We start from the raw sequence: 7,500 nt of genomic DNA, 5'->3' as shown, positions 1-7,500 counted from the left end.
ATATATATATATAGATATATATATATATATATATATATATATATATATATATATATATATATAGATATATATATGTTACGGCCATTTTGCAAAATTGGCCATTTTACAAAATTGCCGGCCTTTATGCAAAAGGACTAAATTCATCGTCATTTTGCAAAATGACCTAAATTTCTCAACATTTTGCAAAACGACTAAGATTTTGGTCATTTTACAAAATTATCGTTGGTCAGTTTTACAAAATGTCCACACAGCAAGCAGCCAGATGGAAACAAAGCGAGGGAATGATAAAACGTAGTGAACATAACTAATTTTATATTTTTAGAAAATACAACTTTCAAATACATCAAAACGTATAAAGTTTTAACAAGTAACTATAGTCGATTCATTTAAGGTAGATTCTTGCGCCTACTAGACGTTTGTTTGGCGTCCTCTGATTGGCTGGTACCGGGAGGTAGGCCGCTCACTCATTGTGTCATATTTTCGTCTGTGACTTAGAAAACATGCAGTATGTTTATATTTCTTCATTTATCTCACGTTTTCCAAAAGATAATAAAGTTTGTTCATACCAAAGGATCGGTATTAATTGTACAACTAAATAATCATTTCCTGAAACCAATTAGATAAAACACAAAGGAATTACAACGAGAAAAAAGTGAAGAGAAAAAATTTCAATCTTTCACACCTGTTTTTATTTATCATCGGATTTTTAATAAGTCATACGATCAAGATGAATTGAAAACTTGGATTTCCATACAATAAAATCACCCTGAATACGCTGGTGCTTTCAGATTTTGGATGCGTGTAATATGTGAAGAGAAAATGAAGAATATGTCTTATTATTTTGCAGCCGTACTTGACTCAGCCTGATAGGAAGTCAATCTTTCTTAATTATTTGTTGTTTATCTGAGATTATTATTTTATATCACTCAAATAAGTGTCACATGTCTCTTTCATTTGAAAATATATTCATAAAATAAAATTAGAAACAATGTCTTGAAACAACCTGATTAAAGTTTAGGCTGAGTTGAAGAGTGTGAAGTCGTCTTTCCACAGAGTTCAACTTCTTTGCTGGATTGAATTCCCTGCGGCCCGCATGGGTCTGAGCTAACGATACCAGATGCATCCATCTGATTATTATTATTTTTTTCCTTATCAGATATGCCCAGACATACTATGATATTGGATTTAAAATGTTCTACAGTTATAATGGAAATTCTGTGTATTTATTTTCAGAAAATGTAATAATATAAATGGGGTAAATATTGTCGACACTGCAACCTTTTATATCGCTAATTGGCAACTCAAATCTCTCGCTGAGACGACAAACGCAACGACGACGCCTTGCAGATCTCATTCTCTCAGCAACACCATCAAACTTGAATCATTTACTGGTGCAACATAATAAGAAATATTTTCCACTTTCTCCTCACATTTTACACGCATCCAAAATCTGAAAGCACCAGCGTATTCAGGGTGAATTTGTTGTATGAAAAACACGTTTTATTTTATCTTAATCGCGTTAATGATGCAAAATCAGATGATAAATAAAAACAGGTATAAAGATTAAATGCTTCTCTTTTCACTTTTACTCGTTGTAATTCCTTTGTGTTTTATCTTATTGATTTCAGGAAAAGATGACTTAGTTGTACAATTAATACCGAATACTATGGTATGACCAAAATTTTCCTATCTTGAGCAAAGCGTGAGTTGATTGAAGAAATATAAACATAATATTGCTAGTTTTCTAAGCCACAGTAGAAAATGATGAGACTGAGCGAGCGGCCTGCCTCCCGGTACCAGCCAATCAGAGGCCGCCAAACAAACGTCTCGTAGGCGCATGAATCTACCTTAAATGAATCGACTATAGACACAGGTACATTTTACTACGTTACTCTCGACAGCTACACCTTCCGTTTGGCTATCACTGTCAACATCGATAGAGTCCGGTCTCTCAGCCACACTATGCCAAGATCAACCTCGCCACCTCTATCACACTCGTTCGAAACCACGAACTTACTCATGTTCGAATCCATGAAATCACACTCGTTCGAATCCACGAACTCACTCTCGTTCGAATCCACGAACAAATTATGACCGTAGTCTATGTCTGTATTCTAAAGCCCTTGACCTAGTTACTACCATTTCAGGCACAGGAATATCCCTCACAACAGGATTCACACTCTTGGATAACGCTAAGTCATTACCGACAATAATGTCAATGCCATCAATAGGCAACTGTCAGCAACTGCAAGTTCACTTCTCCTAACACTACCTGACTTTCTAAGTTCAACTTCAACAAAGGACAAAGAACACAAAAGTGTTAAGAAATCCACCCAACATGATTTTGTTTTTTTTCTTCCATGTTGATTTCCGCCCTGTTCGGCACATTCTCTCTCCTAATCAGTGAGACAGCAGCTCCTGTGTCTCGAACTGGGGAAGAAATGAGGTAATTCAAATACATGCTGGCCAGTTTTGCGACTCGAACTCGAAGCGATGGCTTCACAAAGGAGAACTGTAATTGTAGACGTCTTCTTGACACCGTATTGCAGAAAACAATGTCTATTCTTGATACTTGAAGGGCAGGAACTCTTCAAAACCTCTTGTAAAACGTTTTCTTCTCTGAAGTGTTGCTCTACGTCGAAATGCCTATAAATATATATTATGTTATATCTAATTATAACATATCAATATATTTAGATTATAATTATATATGTTTATTATATTATTATAATATAGATAATATATATATATAAATAAATATATATATTATATATGTATATATATAATATATATATATATATATTATATATAGATATATTATATTTATATATGTTATAATTATATAGTATATATATATATATATAATATATTATTTATAATTAAGGTATAATATTATCTATTATATTAATATATATATATATATAATATATAACAAGATATATATATATATATCATATACAAATATATATATATATATATAATATATATATTCGTATCTATAATATAATACATATATATATATTTATACGTAATAATTAATATTATCTAATAATAATATATATTATATAGATAATATATATATATATAATAGATATATAGTATATATTTAAAAAAAATATATATAGAATTACATATTATATAGATTATATATATATAATATTATATAGAATATTTATATATTATATAATATAATATATATATATATATATATATATACATAATATTATATATATATTATATAGGGTATATTATATATATATATATATCTATTATTATATATTATAATTATTTATTTATATATATATATATATATATATATATATATATTATTAATGTTATAATATATATATATAATATATATATATAATTATATATATATCTATATATATATATTATAATATATATATATATATATATATTATATAAACAAATTATACTATTATGTATATTTAATTTATATAATAATAATATATATATAATATATAATATATATAATAATATCTATATGATATAAATATATATTATGTATATATATATATATATATGTATATATATATAATATATATATATCTATATACTATAAATTAATATAGTATATATATATATTATATATTAATATAGACTCTATATATATATTCATATACATATATATATATAGAATAATATATCTATATACTATATATATATATATATTATATTTTTATTTTTTATATTCGATAATACATATACTAGATATTTATTTATATCTATATATATATATATAATATATCATATAATCGATATATATAGATTATATTATATATTTATTTATATTTACTATATCATATATATATATATATATATATAATATATATAATATATATATTATATGAGGTGTGTTATATTCTAATATAGTATATTATATATCATATATATATATAAAATATAATATATATATATATATAAGTGTGTTGGGTATATATATATAGATAGATATATATAATATATAATATATATATATATATATAATAACTATATATATATAATAATATATATATATATATAATATCATACTATATTTTCAATTTTACTTTATAATACAAATATATATATGTATATATAATATATAGATATAATATATACTAATATATAGATATATATATATATATATTATATAGAATATATATTAGAATATATATAACATATATAATACATATATGATATACTGATATATATATATATATACTATATATATATATATATACTATACATATATATATATATAATCTAATATCCTAGATACAATCTATTATTTATTAATCAATATACATATATATACTATATAGATCTATATATACTATATCTATATATATACAATAGACCATCTAAATATACATAAAATATATTAATATTTAGATATACTATTATATATATCTATTATATATATATATATATATATCGTCTATATCTATACATATATATATAATATATACATACCATGCATATATATAAAATAATCGCATATATATAACTATATAAATATCCTGTGAATATGCACAAGTTTTTACACAAGCGAGTAAACGACCTTTATCTGATTTCCTGTGAAATGTTTTGGGGTGTCATGGTAATTGCTTTATAGCAAAGAAAGTTAAAGGAAAGGAAAAACGCATCTTCAAGAAGTTCTGCAGCAGGGGCATTCGCGCAGGTGTGGAGGTGCCTGTTCTCATGATTGTTCTGGAATCGTCGGGCGTGTTGAGGAACGCAACAGGCGCTGAAGTGTCTTGAGAAAACCCCGTGATTTCTGATGTAACTACTACCTCCAGATCCTTCTAAGAAGTTCTAGTAATCTAGGGAGTCTGTGACGTTCGTGCTCCGCCTCCCCCGTAGGCCACGCCCCCAGGTCACCGTATAAATACGACTGACGAAATAGGAGAAGGCAGATCATCAGTTAGTCACAGAGTAAGAGATCATCAGTAAGAGCCACAGATCAGATTATCAGTGAGAGATCGCAGCAGCAGATCGTCAGAGAGAGATAAGAGAAGAAGGAACCAACGAAGGATCAGAGAGGAAAAGTCGCTCAAGAGTTGGTTGAATTCTGGTCAAGTCGTCGTCAGGAGTGGACGACCGAGGCATTTCGACGTAGAGCAAGACTTCAGAGAAGAAACGTTTTACAAGAGGTTTTGAGGAGTTCCTGCCCTCCAAGTATCAAGAATAGACATTGTTTTCTGCAATACGGTGTCAAGAGGACGTCTACAATTACAGTTCTTTTTTGTGAAGCCATCGCTTCGAGTCGCAAAACTGGCCAGCAAGTATCTGAATTACCTCACTTCTTCCCCAGTTTACGCATTGCAAGATTTTGCTTTTTATGTAAATAGGAGATACCATCTGCATTTATCTAATATATATTATATATATATATATATATATATATATATATATATATATATATATATATATATATATATATATATATATATAGAGAGAGAGAGAGAGAGGAGAGAGAGAGAGAGAGAGAGAGAGAGAGAGAGAGAGAGAGAGAGATGTAGCCCGTCAACCGGGGTAGAGTTAAAATGCACTGGTTCGGTAATTTTGGCTTTTTATTCCATGGAAAAATAACTAAGTATTATTATTATTATAATTATTATTATTATTATTATAATTCAGAAGACGAACCCGATTCATATGTAACAAGCTCACCAAAGGAAAAATAGACTTGAAATTCGAGCTGCCAAAGAATCTGGTGTTCTTTCGAAACGAGGAACTGACGGTAAAAGGAAATACAGAAAGAGGAGTTCTGTTGTTAGAGAAACAGTCACTTAACAAATGGATTAATTAGCGTATATCCTTATCCTGCAAAATTTTTTAAAATGTGTATGTACGTATGTTTCGTTCGTACTCTAGCCACCCCAGAACGTGTTTGATGTAAATTTCAGTCCTCGCAAAGTCTTGGAACAGCATAAGGTGATTTAGATTCCCCTATAGTGGTCAGGAAGCATGTATCCTGATTCTCTCATCCTTACCAGCAACGGTTTTCCTGCCGTCTGCCTTTTCAAAAGTCTCTGTATTGAACAATGAAAACAAAGAATGTAGTGAAGGTCAACCTCATAGAACTCCACCTAAATGTCTGTTTATGTTGTAAATTAAAGCAAGGACTCTATAGAAGGTCAACCTCAATAGAATTCTCTTTAACAATCCAGCACGATTTGCTTACTATTTTGAGAATCACATCACCCTTATGAACATATGAAATCTGCACACAACACACACACACACACACACACACACACACACACACACACAGTCAAATGCGTCGCAGAGAAAGCAGAGACGCCTTGATGGAAAGTCTAACTTTGATCGCTGAGTTGATCATCCAAACCGCTCCGCTGATTCAAGAAATCTGCCACCCAATACAGTGCAGGATGCACAGGGATTTAGGAAGGGATGATGCACAGTGAGAGGGAAATCGCCTCTTTGCTTTTAAATTGCATCTGAATGGGTCTAGGTCAGCTCTCCAGTGCGGCTCTGAATCCGTTTACTGTTTGGATACGTTTTCTGTTTGAATACACTACAGAAGGGAATGGAAGCGATGCGCGACTGGAAAGCTGCCAATCTGTATGCGAAACAAGATTGTTTCTTTCGAATATTATCTCGAATGACGGGTGTCTCTGAGGACATATATTCTGATACATTTTTATTTAGTTCTTTTTCTTTTTTAGTAAACCAGACTCGTCTTTATATATTTCTTTTTACTTCCTCTTATTTCCTCTTTGGAACACCATAGTCTTTGAAAACTTAAAATAATGATAATAATGATAATAATAATGAATGTAACAAATCAAAAAATTTTAAAACATCAAACTGTACAGTTTGATGTTTAAAATATATGTACATATACATAACTGTGGATTCTTTCTCCAATAATAAAAATAATAATAATAATAACAGAAACGTGACTGATCACTACCCGAGAATTTAGGCAATTAATTGACTGAAATTATTAGCTCTCTCTAATGAATCGGTGTCCATTTCGGAACCTGGAACAATTCAATTGCGAATCTTTATTTGCAAGTCGATCAATGCAGTGTCGTGCACTGCGAATCTTTTTTATTGAGTTACTCTTGGAGAACGCAATTTTGACGCAGTCCTTCACGTGTTTTATATAAGAGAAAAAAAGCATGATCGTTTATTCGGTAAATCTATTTTGATGTTCGAGATTTGAAGAAGCCTATTGTTTCTATATTATTACAGTTTCGGAGTTTCTACACTCCACAGCAATATGAATTGTCATGTAGAGATAAATGGTAAATACCTGACATAAAAAATGCAAACAAATAAAAAAGCACTATTTTTTCCCCTATATTTCACACTCCCCGTAGGTGGGTAGTGCCTTCAGTGCATCTCTTGCGGTGCACTGCAGGCATTGGTATGGGTCCTTTGCAGCACCCTTTCGGCCCCACTTCCTGCAACCATTTTATTCCTTTTACTGTACCACCATTCATATTCTCTTCTTCTATCTTGCTC

This window comes from Macrobrachium nipponense, chromosome 14 (assembly GCF_015104395.2).
Source record: "Macrobrachium nipponense isolate FS-2020 chromosome 14, ASM1510439v2, whole genome shotgun sequence".
Lineage (NCBI taxonomy): Eukaryota > Metazoa > Arthropoda > Malacostraca > Decapoda > Palaemonidae > Macrobrachium > Macrobrachium nipponense.
This window is presented reverse-complemented; position numbering follows the sequence as displayed.